Below are 19,063 nucleotides of genomic sequence, written 5' to 3'. Positions count from 1 at the left end.
TTTATTTAAGAGGAGTGTTCTTGTGTTTATTTTATATTGAAAAGTTCTACTCTTGGTATCCGTTAGAAACACAAAAGGCATTTTATAGATAATCTTCCATATATCTTTTTCTATATTATATTTATTGTTACAGTAAATTTCTGATATTGGAGCCTCAAAAAGTTTGCCTTTCAAAATTAAATTGATATTCTGTTGTCAGCTTCATAAAGTATATATCTTTGCCTTTGAAATTACATACAAGTTTTAAATCTATTAACTCTCCTTGATTATGAAGGCATCTGAACTTCAATTATTTTGGAATGGCCGAAGCAATTGAACACCATTTCATATAAAATTTATTTTCCGCTCCTCTTTTAATCCATATATTGAAATCTATAAGTTTACCTTCACTGTCATATAAGTCTGAGATGTACCATAAACCAGCTATAAAAAATTATTTAACAAACAAAGGTTTACCTCCTACTATAACACTTTCATTGTTCCATATAATTGTTTCCCTTATATCTTTATACTTTGAATCTAATGACCGAAAATAGAAAAAGGCACTAAATATATCTTGATAGAAACCAGGGCAATTGCCCATCATTTTACAACTCTTTTTTGACATATTACAATAAAATATAAATTCACCTCCGAATTTCTTCATAAAATATCTAAATATAACAGACCAAAGAGAGTTGTCTTCCTTAAAAAACCTTGATATCCATCTTATCTTTAAAGCATTGAAGAAGGAAGGGATATCAATCATGTTTAAACCTCCTTGTGAATATGAACCTATTAGAGTGCACTTTTTAATATATCTAATTTTTCCATTCCATATAAAATCTTTAATAGATCTTTAAATCTTTAATCTTTTAATCTCTAATTGTTTCAATATATGGCCTGGTATTGGTAAAACTGACCCACAATAAACAAATTTTGATTTAGCAAAAGTTTTTACTATTTGTATTTTTCCTATCAAACTCAAATTCCTTTTCCGCCATATATTAAGCAGAACTTTTACATCAGCTAAATATTTTTCGAAATTTTGTGATATCATAAAATCAATATTTGAAGATAATAATATTCACAATACTCGAAACAGTCCAGACGGCACATTAATATTCAAAGGCTTATCTTTACAAGTTCTTTTTTATCCCAACCACATGGCATTTGTTTTGCTTTTATTAATTTTAAGACCCGAAAAGGACGCAAAATCTTTTAGTACACAAAGGGCTTCTTTTGCCGATTCTAAGTCTGCTAAAACCAACGTAGTGTCATCTGCATATTGTACAATATTTATTACATATCCATCTATATCTATACCTTTAATTTTTTATTCCTTACGTATAGCACATGAAAGTATTTCCACACCCAGAATAAAAAGATATGGGGAGATTGGATCCCCTTGCCTTACTCCCCGACTCAAATCAAAATATCCAGAGGTATGTCCATTGCTACTCACACAACTGCTTATATTGTTGTAAAAAGTCTGGATGTAACTTTGGAATTTGGGTCCAAAGCCGAATTTGTCCAGTACTTTCATCATAAAATCCATTTTAATGAGTCGAATGCTTTTTCATAGTCTAAAAATAAAAAAGTCCTGGTATGTTATGCATTTGTGTATAAAACGTAATATCCATAATAACTCTGATGGGTTACCTATAAATCTTCCTTTGGTAAAACCTGTCTGACAAACACTTATCAATTTATTTATAAACTTACACATGCGTTTGGCAAAAACCTTAGTTATTATTTTTACATCTGCATTCAATAACGAAATCGGACGCCAGTTCTTAAGTTCTCTTTCATCTTTGCCTTCTTTTTTAATCAGAATAAGGATAGCTTGCCTTTGTGATGTTGACAATTCTTTTATTTCAAAACTGTATAATATCGATTCCATAAAAATATCTTCTAAATCATTCCAAAAACTTAAATAAAATTCCACTGGGATACCATCATTTCCTGGGCTCTTGTTTTTGGCCAAATCATTCAGTACTTCTTTACATTCTTTTTTAGAAATTGGTTTTTCCAACTTTTCCTTTTCTTCAATATTTAACATGGGAACACAATTTTTTTGTAGAAACGAATTACATTGTTCTCCAGCTCCAAACCTTACTTTTGAAGTGTGTAACTTTTCATAATACTGCTTTTGAGCAGATAAAATATCTTTAAAATTTGTAATTAACTGGCCTTCTACATATATTTCGTAACACAGCTTATTTATATTATTCCTCTTTTCTAATCCTAAAAATTACTCATTACTCTTTTCTCCCTTTTCGTACCATCGACTCCTTGACCTAACCATTAGCCCGGCTACTTTTTTTATTGTCTATTTCTATCAATTCTTCCTTTATCTTTTCTATCTGATTAATAATACCCTCTTCTTCGCTGATGGCAAGTCTATTTTCAAGTAAATTCAATTTACTTCTTAATTGTTGTTCAATATTGTTCATATTTGATTAAAGTTCATTAGGCGACCTGGCTTTGAAAAGTAAGACGTCATCTGCATACATGTTGATTTTACATTCGATACCTTATATTGATTTAGGGAGAGTACTTATGTACATTCCCCCTTATTTTCGATAACCTTTTTTTCGGGGACATCCCGATAGACCGCAGGTCCGATAGACCGCGGGTCCGATAGTCCGCGGGTCCGATAGACCGCGGGTCCGTTAGTCCGCAGGTCCGATAGACCGCGGGTCCGATAGTCCGCAGTGTGTGTAAAATTATGATCAGATATATCAAATGTCATCGAGAGGTCCAAAGGTCAAATGATACGAGACCATGGGGTTCTATCAGGTGCGGATCCATTGGGGGCCGAGGGGGAACTGCTTCACCCCCCCCCCCCCCAACCCAGCTCAAAAAAAAGGGGGGAAGAGAATAAAGAGAGAGAGAGGAAGATGGGAAAAGAAGAGAATAGAAAACAAAGTAAGAGGGGGGGAAGGACAGGGAGAGAAGAAAAAAAAGAGGAAAAAAAAGGGGAAAAGGAAAGACAAAGAAAAAGGGAGAAGAAAAGGGGGAAAGAAGAGAAAAAAGAGAGGAGGGAAAAGGAAGAGTAGAAAAGAAAGGAGAAAGGAAAAGGAGGAAAAAGAAGAAGAAAAAAGAGGAAGGAAGAGAAGAATATTTAAATAGAGAGGAAGATGGGAAGAAAGATAAGAGAGAGAGAGAGGAAGAGGGGAAAAGAAGAAAAGAGAAAGAGAGAGTAAGATGGGAGAGAAGAAAAAAGAGAAAAATTAGAGGAAAAGAGAGAAAGAAAAGACGGGGAAAACATAAGAAAAGGGGGAAAGAAAAAATGGGAAAAAAGGAGAAGAAAAGGGGAAAATGAATACAAAAAAAAAAGAGAAGAAAAGGGGAAAAATAAAGAAAAGAAAAAGAAAGAGAGAGAGGAGGAAGGAAAAGAAGAGAGGAAGAAAAGGGGAGAGGAAAAGGGGAAAGAAAGAGAGAAAGAAAGAGAAAGGAACGGGAATGAGGATAAGAGAAAAAAAAAAAAATAGGAGATGGGAAACGAAAGAGGGAGATGTTGACCCGGACGTCGATTTGATGTTCGAACTATATAGGCGGTGCCAAAATGACGTTCGATCTATGGGGCGCCGAACTGATGTTTGAACTGGGGAGGGGGCGCCAAATTGATGTTCGAACTATGGGAGCGCCGAATTGATGTGCGATATAGCGCGACACCAAATTGATGTTCGAACAAGGGGAGCGCTAATTTGAATTTTGACCATAATGCGACAAATACATGTTTCAGAGGGGGAGGGCAAAGTTATATTTCACATGGGGGCGCCAAGTTTATGTTCAACCGAGGACGCGAAATCGACCTTGAACTTAGGGGGCTTCATGCAAATTCATTTTCGACCGGGGGCGCAACATTGCTCGTATTGCCTGTTTATAGTGAAATATATGTCCTTCCCAAAAAGCTTAAATTAATGCGGCTGAATTAAAATATCCCGTTTTTACGATAATAGACAAAAACAATGTTTTCGAGTTTTAAGTCTGTTTAGCGAGATAGATATCCTGTTCAGGGTCACAAAAAGGGTTATTGTCAAATCCAGCTCGCGCTACGCGCTCGCAATATTTCATCAATGAGGTATGCATCCTTTGCATCAATCCCACATGTAAGTGTTTATTTTTTTGTAAATCAACATACATAGGCCGATCCAAGGGGCAAAGATTTCCCCCCCCCCCCCCCCCCATGGTGGCGCAAAAAAGGGGTAAGAAACAGAAAAAGAAGAGAAAAAGGACAAGCAATTAGAATAGGAATTATACCTTAGTCCTTCTTAAGTCAGTATAAAAAAAATTGAGCTCGCGCTTTGCGCTGGCATCAATAAATTGTTTAGTTATATACGCATCCCGACCTCACAGTTTTTTTTATGCGAACGAGAAGCACAAGCTGAAAATATTTGATATTCTAACCTGACAACTAAAAATGTATTTTTCATTTCATCATTGTAAAAGTTTTCAGCTAGCGCTTCGCGCTCGCATTCATTTCCTAATAGATATGCATCGTGTTCATCTTAACAACTACTAACATAGGCGGATCCAGGGGCCCGAGGGCCCCTCCCTCTATTGACGGAGCAAATAAATTGGGAAAAACGGGGAAAGAAAGAAACAAAGAAGGGGAAAGATAGGAGAAAAAAAGAAGACGAAACATAAAAGGAGGAAGACGAGTGAATAAAATAAGGTCAAGAGAAGACTTAGAAAATAATTTTTGAAGATATTTCTGTCACTATATTAAAATTTCGCTCGCGCATCACGCTCGCATTGCCTGTTCGATGAGATATATATCTCGGTCAATATGGGCTGATATATAGTTCAAAATATCAAGTTTTGAAGTCAATATACAAAACATAATTCAGCTCGGACATCGATCTTTCATTTTTTTTTTTACCAATTTGTTTTTTACGTGCTCTGGAAAATGTCCGTTTTATGGTGTGAATCAATATTTGCAACATTTTGTGCGCTCGCATTACTGTATAAGCTGTAATTTTCGCGGGGGTTTTATTTTCGCGGATTTCGCGAATTGCCGATCGGCCGCGAATTTAACAACACGCAAAAATATTGACACACTTCTTAGTCAGTGCCAATGTCCCCAACAGCAAGGCTTTGCTATTGAAAACATACTGTGTAGTGAGAAAATGGAGATATGCACCTCTATATGTACAAAAAATAAGGCTTAGAAAGTACAGTTAGTGATTCAAAAAGTTAGCTAGAATTTCACTTTTTTTTATTTCTCAAACAAAATCAGAGCCTAAACTATTTCTAACATTATTTTATCAATATCTATACACTTACTGTAATATTAAAATGTATTTTCCATGAAATAATTTGATTTTATTGTCATCTGATTGACTCTATACACATGTATTGGCAGCTATTTGCATACTCATTAATATTCATAAGTCACATGACCAGAGCTTTTAAGGTGAAGATTCTGTTCACAAAATGCCACATGTTTGCACTTTTACCAACTTTTTGAAAAATTAATAGAACAAAACACAAATTATAAAGATTGCTTAACCCTATAAATTACAGATCAAACTGTGGCATGATGAATTTTCAGATCTAAAGGTAAAAAAAATGAAATTTAAACCACCTTTTTCCACAGTTTGTAACTGTTTTTACAGGGACATATTTATGTACAAAAGACACATCAGCATTGGGATTTTGAGGAGAAGAGATTTGCATGTGATTTGCACTAGTTTTACTTCTTTTAAATGCTGTGGAAATGTTTACTACATCTTCCGATCGCGAATTTAACAACCCGCGAAAATATCGGGACCTCCGCGATTCGCGAAAAATTCTGTACGCGAAAATAACAGCTTCTACAGTATTTGCTAAGTAGGCCTACCTATTGCCTTTTTGTATTTCATATAAGATTATCTAAATATTATTGTTCAGGTGTCTCGAGTCTAAACAAAATGAAGGCCTATGCTAACGATGTGCTCTCGCATTTTGGTGAGTTATGTACACCTATATATTAATTCTATAACAAACTACTTAAATTCCCCCCATTTAAAAATTTCGGATCGCGATATGCGCTCGCGTTATTTGCTAAAAATATATCAACCAATGAATCCTATTCATGACTACAAAAATACTTAAAATTTCCAGTTTTCAGGCCTCATACACTGTCAACAAATTTCACACACTCATTAGGCTTATTAGATTAATGAATATGAAATAATTTTTTTTATAAATTCATAATAACGAAATTTTCCCTTTTTCATAAATGAATATCGACACGTTTCAGGAAAAGAAAATGAAGATAGTCATCATTATTATATGATGACAAAATATCCTTAGGCCTAAAATGTCTCGATCCTAGGTTAAAATAATAATAAAATATCAGCTCACGCTTTGCGCTCGCATCATTTATTTAGTGCTATCCACATCGACGTCACAGTTTCCCTATATACACAGTGCTGTAAATAGTGCTTAAATCGACTCATTTCATATCGGAATTTCAAATATTATTTTCAACTCGCGCTCTGCGCTCGCATTATTGATTTTCATGATGAAAATGAAATGTATTCAGAATGCAGATTCTGTCTAACTCCAAAACACGCGCACGCATGTTGTTTGAAATACGCAGCTTGATCTTATTCAAAACGTACTAGAATTATCAAGTTTCAGATCAGAATATCAAAAATTTTCTGCTCGCGCTTTGCGCTTGCATTATGAAGATACCAAAAAATACCCATCCTTTTTCATGATTGTCAAAACATGACTCGAGTGTCCCGTTGGGGGGTTTGAAATCTCATCTTTTTAGGTTGGAATATCAAAAATGTTCAGCTCGCGCTTCGCGCTCACATTATTCAATCGTTAAATATGTATCGTCTTAATGGCTAACTGCAAAACGTCCTTAACAGGTCCCTTTTCGACTAGGCCAGAATGCATATTTAACACTTCTGATCGCGCTTCGCGCTCATGATAATTATCTAGTTACAAAACGCGTTCTGTTCAGGTTCACAAACATTGCCCAGAATTTTCAATTTTCAGGACAAAATACATGAAATTTCATTTTTTTTTAGCTTGCATAGGGCTTATGAGATTATTACACATTTATGTTGTTTATAAAGTAAAGCTAGAAATGACTGTTAGGACATGGGCGTTTTGCCCCCCCCCCCCCCCCCCCCAGAAAAAAGAAGAAAACAAAAGAAAAAAGAATCACGACCAAGAAAAAAAAAGGGAGAGAAAAGGAAAGGGATTAGGATGAAATATGATATTATTCTCCAAATATTATAACAAAATCTATCACAACCTTGTATTTTTGTAATAAAAATTGTCAGCATATTTGCTTGCTCGCTTCGCTCACTGGAAACTTCTTATTAATTTTATGCGATACGCCATATCGAGCCCCCTCAAAATTGTTGGCTCATTACGCCACTGAACAACCCCTTCAAAGAAACCAAAAAAAAATATCAACATTGAGCGGCCGATCGAGGAAAATATGGGTGAAAAAATTCGCTCCCCTCCCCCCCTCCGTATTTGCGGAAGCTGGGTCCGCCCCCGGAATTAGGTTTTCAGGATAAAATACATGAAAAATAAAATAAAAATCAGATCGCGCTTCGCGTTCTCATTATTTATTTAGGCCTTGTGAAATACCTCAATGTGTTTTTAAAAATAAAATCTCAGATATTCTTTATCTTCTACCCCCCCCCCCATTCATTTATTTTTGTTATCTTGGTGCCCTCTACAAGAGTTCAACAAGAACCCCCACCCCCCGTGCACCCATGCTGAATAAATACGCCACTAATGAGGAGAATGAGTCGATTGCTTCGAGATTGCATTATTCCCAAGAAGTTATCATTAATATTATTGAAGGCTATTCTAAAACAACTAGTAAAGAAACAACAGCTCCCGTTCACACAATATTTTAGTAGGGCCTACTCTGGAGAGAAGTTAAGCCAAATTGAAACCCCCAAAATCGCTCGCACTTCGCGCTCCCATTGATATTTCATTATATATTCATGGATTTTTTGTCAAGAACACATTAAAAGAGTGGTCTTTAATTGCCTTTGTTGATTGTGATTATAAGATAATTCAAAATCCATTTAAGGCACTTAAGTTAGCCTGGTTGGGAAGGAGTGGGCGCCATTTTCCGAAAATTACACATGGGCGCCAAGAATCAGGTCAAATTTTGGCCCCCCTTCTCACGAAATCCTGGATCCGCGCCTGGGTTCTATAAAAATAACCCAATTAGGGCAATCATCCCCTGACAACTACTTCAAGGAAAATATGATCCCCATATTTTTACCGCCGGGGACTATTACCCCCGGAAGTTTACCCTCCAGACAATTACCCCGGATAATTACCCTTAGTACGGAGCCTTTAAAATGCCATCGACGTGACGACATGGCGTGATACTTTATCTTGCCATGTATAATTAATAAGCTTATTATTTCGACATGGCGATATATTCTATCTTGTCAAGTCGATATGTCGACATTGCGAGATATGAAGTGTACAAGTCCCGGCGAGAATCCCGATATATCACCATGTTGACATATAGCTTGTTACAAGTCGACTTGGCGAGATAAAATATCTCACCATGTTGACATATAGCTTGTTACAAGTCGACTTGGCAAGATAAAATATCTCACCATGTTGACATATAGCTTGTTACAAGTCGACTTGGCAAGATAAAATATCTCACCATGTTGACATATAGCTTGTTACAAGTCGACTTGGCAAGATAAAATATCTCACCATGTTGACGTATAACTTTTTATATGCGGACTTGGCAGGATAACGTATCTCGCCATGCGGACATAATAATCTTATTTAGTCGACATGGCAAGATAGAGTATCTCGCCATGTCGTCAAGTCAATGGCATTTGAAATGCTCCGTGCTAGGGATAATTGGGGGGGGGGGGGTAACAGTCCCCGACGATAAAAATATGGGGATAATATTTTCCTTGAAGTAGTTGTCAGGGGGCGATTGTCCTTTGGGTCATCATTATAGAACCCCATGGACTCGTATCATTGACCATTTGATGACATTGGATCTCACTATATCCTGATCATAATTTTACACACACCGCGGACTATCGGACCCGCAGTCTTTAGGGCTGTAACCTTTTTTCTCCTTCTCTTTCTGTCACTTTTCCAACCCTCTTTTTTGGGGGGGGCAGGAGGGAGCAATTTTGCTCTTTATTCACTCCCCCTTTTTGTCTTTATCCCCTTCCCCTCCTTTTTGTATCATCTTTCTACCTCTCTCCTTTATTTATTTTTGGGGGTGGATGGGGGGGGGGGGGTTGCGAAGCCCTTTGAGCCCCCTGGATATGTCTCTATCTTTATTTCTGTTCGTTTCCCCATTTCCCGATTTTCTTTAATTTCTTCTTTGTCCTATTCTTCTTCTCCTTTTCCTTCCCTTTTTTTTCCTCATTTTGATTCGATTTTTATTTGATTTATTTTGTTCTTCTGCGTACATAATATTGGTATACAATACAATTTCCATTACGTAACAAACATAATATATCGGTATTTGATTTTGGTATGGATCATAAAGAAAAAAACAAAATTTACAGTATGCAGGAGAAGGATTGTCATTATAAGCAGATTGCTCGAAAAAAATGACAACCACGGAATAAAAGTCATTAAATTAATACATTCATTTATAAAGCAGAATGAAAATGATATTTTGTTCATAATTTTATAATGATGAAATTGGAGATGAAGGAGGATGATGGTCATAATGGTTAAAATTTTCCACTGACAGATCACCTCTGAATTTCGTAAGTTTTCTTTATTTTTTATTCATTTATTTTTCGCACAATTATTTGTCGCCAATTTTTCTCCGAATCGTCCATATTAATTTTGATAAATTTTTCGTCATAGAGACGCGGTACTAAGCTTTTCAAGGTCATCTGGACATGATGACGTCATCTGCGCGCCATTTTGCAGAATTCCTTTTTTGATCATATTTACAAAACAGATTATTAATAATCAATCTTATTTACATCAAATAAACTTTAGGTCAAACGTCGACTGTCAGTGTCATCAAAGGTCATGCAGAGGTCATGACGCGCGCGTCAAAATTGAAATTTGCTCAAAATGGCCTATAATTAATTTTGGGTACGTTTCAGGAAATTTTAAGCATTTCAATATTTTGCGCATGCGCACGTATGTGCGCGCGTTTTCGTGCGTAACGGCATTACGCAGCATAGATTCGCTTTTTTTCTATGTCAATCCATTGATGATATAAAAATTCTGATCAAATTGATACCTCGATCAGCTCTCTACGATCATTAATGAGGGAATGAGCACCCATTAAAGTTTGCAGCTAGCGTGCGCGCGAGCTCTTTCCATAGGCTCTATATGGGCAAAAACATGCCTCTTGAAAATTCACTGTAGCTCTTCAGAAAGAACGGGGACCCCATAATTTTTTTTCATAAAATTATTTCGATAGAGTATGAATCATGGATATGAATTCATGTCTCATTTGACCCTCACTTATATCATGACGTCATCAAAATTTCCATTTTGCGTGTTATGACGTTATCATAATTATGCAAATTTGACTCTAACTCCGTGAATATTGGTCAATTTCAGCCCAATTTGGAATATGTTGTAGGTCAGGTCGTATTCTTTCTGACTTATTGCCTTTATTTTCATTTTGATTAACGGATCATCCTAAAAATGGCAATTTTTAGACGCATGTCATTTTTGCTCATTATGCGTGTAATCTCTATGGGACATGACTTTTTCTCAAAACTGAATTCTACATTCCTCTGTTCCGTGAGCCATATCTCCATTTTCTCTTGTCAGTTTTTTCCTGAGCTCTTAGTAGGTTGTAGCTTAGATTCTTAGCTTTTAGAGAAGTTCCTTCATTTTCCGATTAGATGCCGGGATCATGCCCGTATTTCACTTGCAAAATTGGATTTGAGATTCTAGTATTTTGCATAGTGTAAATTCGATGGGAAATATTGTAGCTCAATGGGTAAGTCGTCAGACTTGCACCTTTCAGTCATGCAGGCACGGGTTCGAGTCCGAAGGAGAACATGATTTTTTGTTATTCCTTTTTTTTTATTTTTACCATCTCGCACATGATTTTTTATAGCAATTCCAATGAATAATAGTTAAAATATTGCAAACTAAAACAGATTATAACTACTTTTTTCACATTATATCTATCTAATCATATCTGTCTATCTATCCGCTATATATGTTATAAATGCATTTATATATCTATCTATTTATCTGTATATCTATCCATCCATCCATCTACCGATCCATCCATCTATCTATCTCTCTATCTTTCTAATATACAGTGCGTCCCACAAAAAACGAAACCGAGATTTATCGATGATTTATCATAACCTAATCACAAATGAAATAAACAAATGACCTACCATTATAAAGCTTAGAATCTTCTCTTTCATGTAAAATTACTTAGATTATTTCTCATTCACGCATGAGAGAGCAAAAATAATTTGAAGAGGGGATACCAAAAAGTCACTTGGCGGGCTGTATCTGGGTTTCAAAAAGAAAACCACATTTTAAATAAATTCAATATCTGCTCTTTAATTTGATACCTTAATTACAAAAAATGGTCAAGAAATAAGAAAGTTCTGGTTATCTGAAACAAGGCTTGATTTTCAATAATTTCATAAAATGAAGAGGTTTAACAGGCTAGCGTTCAAACTCACTCGACACTCCGTTTTGTTGACGATCAGCCATGCATTAAGTCTTTTGTTAACCGTGCGATAGCTTCTGTGGGAAACCGGTGAAAACACGTTTATTTAATGAAATTATGGAAATACAAGCATTGTTTCGAGGGAACATAACTCTTTCACTTCTCGACCATTTTTTGTGATTAAGGTATCAAATAAAAGAGCAGATATTGAACTTTTTAGGCATGTGAATTTCTTTTTCAAATTCAGATACCCCCCGCCAAATGACTTTTTGGTATCCTTTCTTCAAATTGTTTTTGCTCACCCATGCGTGAATGAGGAATAATCTTAGTAATATCAGATGAAAGAGGAGATTCTAAGCTTTATATTGATAGGTCATTTGTCTTTTGTATTTATGATTAAGTTATGATAAATCATCGCTAAATCTCGGTTTCGTTTTTTGTGGGACGCACTGTATAATATATGTACTGATTAACCAATCATTTGGGGTCTAGGTGCTATTCTGTGGGAATGAATACGTTGTTCCACCACCCCCCCCCCCCCCAGAAAACCTAGTCGGATCACGAGGGCCTAAACATCCGCCCCTATTCGATTAGCCACAAAAAACGACACAAAAAAAGAGCAAAGAGGAGAAAAAAAAGCACTAAGACGAGTGGGGGTACAAAGCGAGGTTATCGGAAATTTGAATTTTCATGATCAGCAAATCACGTTATCTGAGCAAGTGTTCTGAAATATTTCCTTGCCTCTTACTAGGATGTTTATAATTTTTATTTTTGTAAGGAATGTTTACTTCTTTGTCTTTTTTTAATGTCAGTTCTGCATTTTTGTGTATTTAGGTGGAGTTACTGATGGAGGTAAAGATTTGCAGGAGCTTAACACAATGAGAAGAAGTTGTTTAATAGATTACAATACAGGTGAGTCGGTGGTTCGATAATAATAAATCCAGTATTACATGTTTGTTTTATATATTGCTTAGTTTTCTTGAACAAAATATCTTTTCATTTATTTGTTTTTAGGTCTGTGATATTACCTGGGCCACCCGGAGCTCAAGCTTAATTTCCATGTCTTGTTGTCAATGTCTATCTAAGATGTAGCGGGTGTCAGGGGCGGAAATATCTCCCAAAAGGTAGGGGGACAAGGGGCTAGAAAATTTGACAAGCAAAAAAAAAAGGTTATCACCCCAAACTTAAAGTCATTTCGACGAAAATAAATTTGACAAGCAAAAAAAAAAGGTTATCACCCCAAACTTAAAGTCATTTCGACGAAAATAAATTTGACAAGCAAAAAAAAAAATAAAAAAAAGTAAGGTCATCTATAATTTCTGAAGGTTTCCATGGCGAAGAAGAATAGTGTAGTAGGTTTCACGGTACACCATGTATTCTTTCTTGGGCATATGTTGGTCCTGAAAAGGACCACCCAATCTCGACGTTTCGACAAGTGTGTTCTTGTCGTCCTCAGGAGAATGAGCAAAGTTTGTAAAAGCAGGCCTTATATACTCTGTCGAAGTGCCGTATGCACGGTATCTCGCAGGGTACATGTCTCTGATTGGCTAGATAGGTCACATGACATCCACATATGCACTCGGATTAAGGAACACAAGGCCCATGGTAGGAGAGACGAGAGGGAAAAATCTGCAATCATCGATCATGCCCATACGCATGATCACCGGATTCTTTGGGATGAGAGTAGACTAGTCACCCGTGTCCCCTACTGGTATCAACGGAGAGTCAGAGAAGCGTTGGAGATTGAGGAACATAACACTGTTCCTCAAGACAGCGGCCTCCAACTCAGCAATATCTGGCTTACCGTTCTAGACAAAGAGGCTAATTTGCCTAATTAGCCTACCCGGACGTTCCACACACGTGTGAGCACTGCAGTGTATGGGCGGAAGTGGTGACTTTTGTCATTCATGCTAATCCTAGCGGGAATGATAACGGACAGCAATTTCCGAGTGCATATGTGGATGTCATGTGACCTATCTAGCCAATCAGAGACATGTACCCTGCGAGATACCGTGCATACGGCACTTCGACATAGTATATAAGGCCTGCTTTTACAAACTTTGCTCATTCTCCTGAGGACGACAAGAACACACTTGTCGAAACGTCGAGATTGGGTGGTCCTTTTCAGGACCAACATATGCCCAAGAAAGAATACATGGTGTACCGTGAAACCTACTACACTATAAGGTCATCTAGTCCTCAAATAGTGCTAAAATACATGTTTTATTTCGATTTTGAATGATGTATTTCTTACCATCATAAAAGACCACAAATAGTAGGGGGGACATTTGATATTGTGTACCCCCTACTATTTTGAGTAGGGGGGACACGTCCCCCCTGTCCCCCCTGGGATTTCCGCCCATGGCGGGTGTGCCAACTTTCTAAGGGTAGGGGAATTAAGGAAATTACCAAATACAAGACAAAATGGCAGGGTTAATTATAACTGTTTTGCAATTATTTATTTACAATATCTTCACTTCCTGCATGATTTTTTTTCTTCATACAGCCAAGGGTGGTGGTTACTCAATGTGACACGAACTTGTATATAATAAATGGACTGATTAACCAATCATTTTGGGTCTATGACGCTATTCTGTGGAAATGAATACGTTGCCCCCACGGCCCCACATCCCCCCCCCCCACACACACACACACACACACAGAGGCGGATCAAGAGAGCCCATACATTTGCCCCCATTCCATTAGCCACGCACAAATAGAAAACAAAAAGGAATACAAAATTAAAGAAGGAGGAGAAAAAAAGAAGTATGAAGACAAGTTTTTCATATTCAGCAGAATACGTTTTTTGAGCAAATATTCTGAAATATTCACTTTCCTATAATATGAGGTGTATAATTTTTGTTTTTGTTAGGAAATTTATTTCTTGGGTTTTTTTTTCATTGTCTGTTCTGCGTTTTTTGTGTATTTAGGTAGAGTGAGTGATGAAGAAAAAGAATCACACGAACTGAAAGCAATGTCCGGTAATGAGATAAATGAAAAGACAGGTGAGTCGGTGATTTCATTAAAATAAATCAACTTCTACATGTCTTTTATGCATATTCCATAGATTTCTAGAACAAAATATTTTTTCGTCTTTTTTGTCACGGTGGTCAGTAATATTTGCTGGGACACCTGGAACTCAAAGCTTATTTTGCATATTTTTGTCTTTAATGTATAACTAAGAAATAGCAGGTATGCCAATTTTCTAAGTGTAGGTGAAATTCAGGAAGTGACCAAATTCAAAGCAAAATGGCACGCTTAATAAAATGTCTTCCAGTCATATATTTACAATATCTGTACTTGCTGCGTGAATTTTTCATTCAGCAAAGGGTAGTGTGGGATAGAATAGTGTTTCTCAATTTGTGTTTGCTCAGGTGTTGATCAACATAAAGTAAAAAAAAAAATATTGAAAAACTGTCAGAGCGATTCCAATATTTGCATTCTACCTAATATTTGATTTGTGGGGTGTATGATACCTAAATATTCGTGTATTACCTGTAACAAAAATATATAAAGTCTCCCAAAATTACGATTTTTACCTACATGTACTTGATGTAAAATATGGATACACTTAATTTGTTATTCCTTGTGATTTGACATTTTTCATTCCACTTGGAAATGTGACATTTGTCAGATAAATGAATGACTAAATCACTAACATGATAACCAGCTACTTGTGAAATATGAACTAGTTTACGATGATATTCTAAATGCACACCCCTTATCACAATATTTTGGATATTTCAATAAGCTTTAAAGGAATTAATATTGTACACTTGAATTTCTGCTAGATGGTGACAATTGTGAATGTATTCCGAAGAAATTAAATACATAGTCTAACCTTATGTGAGATTAGATTAGACCAATCTGTAACAAATGAAGAATCTAGTGTAAATTGGTAAAGTCTACTTCGATTTTTAGCTTTACTTTGTGTGCACACGAACTAGTATATAATAAATGTACTGATTAACCAATCATTTGGGGTCTAGGGTGCTATTCTGTGGGAATGAATACGTTGTTCCACGGCCCCACCTCCAGAAAACCTAGTCGGATCCAGAGGGCCAAAACATCCGCCCCTATTCGATTAGCCACAAAAAACGACACAAAAATGAGGAAAAAGGAGAAAAAGAAGCACGAAGACGAGTGGGGGATACAAAGCGAGGTTATCGGAAATTTGAATTTTCATATTCATATTGTGATTTGACTTTCTTTCATTCAACTTGGATTCGTGATCTCTGTCAGTTATATGAATGACCAAATCACTATCATGATAAAAAGCTACGTATGGAAGATCAACTAATTGACGATGATACCCAAAACACACACTCTAATAATGATAATTATAATGACAATGGTATTCATGATATTTCGATAGGAGTTAATGTTTGTTAGCTCGTTAAAATATGAATAAAATATTCGGAATATATTCACAATAAATGAAATACATATTCTAACATTTTAGGAAACTAGATTAGACCAATTTGTAGCAAATGAAGAATTTAATGTGAATGGGTAAAATGTAGTTCGAATTCTAGCTTAACTGTAGGCGGATCCCGAGGGCTAAAACAGCCGCCCCCATTCTATTAGCCGCGCCAAAAAATGGAAAGAATGGACCAAAAAAATGAGGAAAGAAGGGAGAAAGAACAAGAAAGACAAGTAGGGCGTGAAACGTAATTCAAACAAGGCGAGGTAATTGGAAATTTGAGTTTTCGGATTCAGTTCAGTACTTTATCTGATTGTGTATTCTAAGATATTGACTTGCCTATTTATTACTATGATTTTTATCTTTATTTTTGTAAGGAAATTTCACTTCTTGTTTTTGTGTTATTATCTGTTCTGCGTTTTTTGTGTATGTAGGTGGAGTAACTGATGGAGCTAAAGATTCACAGGAACGGGAAAAAATGCATAAGGACAATGGTATTTATATTTCGATAGGTTTTAATGTTTGCTAGATCGGTAAAAATATGAATAAAATTCAGATATTCAAAAGAAATGAAATACATATTCTAACCTAATAATAATAATAATAATAGTCCGCATTTATATAGCGCTTAATACATCGGAACGACGTCTCTAAGCGCTTTACAGACATGTGAAACTAGATTAGACCAATATGTAACAAATGAAGAATTTAATGTGAATGGGTAAAGTGCAGTTCGATTTTTAGCTTTACTTTGTGTGCACACGAACTGGTATACAGGGCAGTTTATAATCACTCGCGTCGCGTGCGGGTTCGTAATCACTCGCGTTTTGAATTTTTGGCGATTTTTTTTTTTTATTTCGGTGCGATTTTTTTTTACGATGTCTTCAATGGGACAGACATGCAGGGAAAATAAAATGAAATTGAAATTCGAGTTTCGTTTTAAGCCGGCAATTAAGTGCCTTAAAATAAAATGTACTCGACTACTGTTTTAACATAACAAACAAGCAAATCAGCCATGTGGCTCAACTAACTTAGAATAGATCCGGACTTCTACTGTGTCTTATACGAGGACTCCGAGTCGGAACTTGCCATATCTGCCACATCGATATTACATCGTATCATTCCCATATGCGGACATGCCTGCATGCAATGGCCCCAAAGCGCCCGGACGTACCGGCCGCGGTCAGACACGACGTGCATCGGTAGCATGGAGCAAGCTAACGTGAGTCGAGCTGAGTTAGATCCCACGTTATATATGAGACGCCGATTGTACCAATATTATATAGAACAATTATTTGTTATATAAACATTACTCATTAAATAATAACTATTATTTATATATAATTCCAAGTAATACTTCATTACTTGTAAATAATAATAGTTCGACATTCCATTATTTATAAATAATGATTATTTGTTTTTCATTATCTATAAATAATAACTTTTGTGTTTCATTATTTATAAATAATAACACTGCATACTTCATTATTTATGAATAATTGCAATTCGTTTTTTTATTATTTATAAATAAGTTTGTCGAGTTTTCTATTATTTGTAAATGATAATTATCTATTAGCAATGCCAGTGCACATTTCATTATCTATAAATAATTTGTTGAGTTTCCCATTATTTATAAATAATGAAAATTCATCGTGTTTCGTTATTTATAAATAACATTTTTGTTTGAATATCCCATTATTTATAAATAATCATTATTTATAAATAATAGAATGTCGAACTATTATTATTTACAAATAATGAAGTATTACTTGGAATTATATATAAATAATTAGAAATGTTATATTATATAATAGTAATTATTTACAAATAGAATATAAAGGAGATGTGACGTCACGGCTCTTGTCAGCTTGTGCGTCGCAGACCGGTCAGAGACAAGTCGCAAGGAAAATCGGAAGGATTTGACATGTCGAATCCTTATGACTGGATCGCAAGCTCAATCCAACTTCCAGCCAATCAGACAGTAGAGTTGCACGACGCGTATATGATAAACAACGCGCATACGCAGTAGTAAGCGCACTTTCTAAGTTGCTATGCCAAAAAGCAAAAAGCGCATGCGTGAGTCGCAGATCGGATCGCAAGGTGTGCGGTGTCGAGGCTTATGACTACCTTGCGATTCATTTCCCCTCACTCAGTCGCAAGCCAGTCGCCGACCAGTCGGGTCGTAAGGTGTGCGGTGGCCTTTATTTAAGGCACTTACCGGCTTAAAACGAAACTCGAATTTCAATTTCATTTTATTTTCCCAGCGTGTTTGTCCCATTGAAGACACCGTTAGAATTTTTTTTTTTTGTAATACTGGTCGACGTGGCAATAGGACGTGGAACTCACTTTCTCTGAATTTTTTTAATTTACCAATACCGCGCTGTTATTCTTTTGGCCTTGATTTTGCAAGACTAAATTGTACATTTGGAACATCCTTCCTATGGTCAATTGACAGGGTAAGCGAGCATTTTGTGGGCTTTTTAAGCACTTCACACTCACTTTATCTCCATAGGTCGCACCGTACGTACGTACTAACATTCAAATTTCCCGCCCTTTTATCAAAGGCCAATCATGGCGACTGGGCCGGCGGCATCAGAGCCGGACCATACAATAACCAGCACAGACGAAGATTAATTGGATGATACAAAGACCACGTCGAAAAAAAAGCACTTCGTTCCAACCAGAAAAAAGGAAAAGAGCAAAGAGTGACGATATCGGAATTGAAAACATAAATCAAAACTCATCGTCAGATTCAGACTCAAACTCTTATCGCACTCCAGGTTTTACCTCAACTAAACGATTGACTGATTTCAAGCTATTTATAGCACCGATTGACAGACAGAAGAAATTGAATTTAAGGAATATTGATCCGTTAAAAGTAAAGAAATCGATCAGAGATGTGAGTTCACAACCAGAAGAGTTTATTAAACCCATTAGCACTGGGTTGCTGGTAAAATGTATCAACTTAAAGCAGATGAAATCTATCTTACAGATTCAAAACAGAGGTAATATACAAGTAA

This window comes from Lytechinus pictus, unplaced genomic scaffold (assembly GCF_037042905.1).
Source record: "Lytechinus pictus isolate F3 Inbred unplaced genomic scaffold, Lp3.0 scaffold_30, whole genome shotgun sequence".
Classification (NCBI taxonomy): domain Eukaryota; kingdom Metazoa; phylum Echinodermata; class Echinoidea; order Temnopleuroida; family Toxopneustidae; genus Lytechinus; species Lytechinus pictus.
This window is presented reverse-complemented; position numbering follows the sequence as displayed.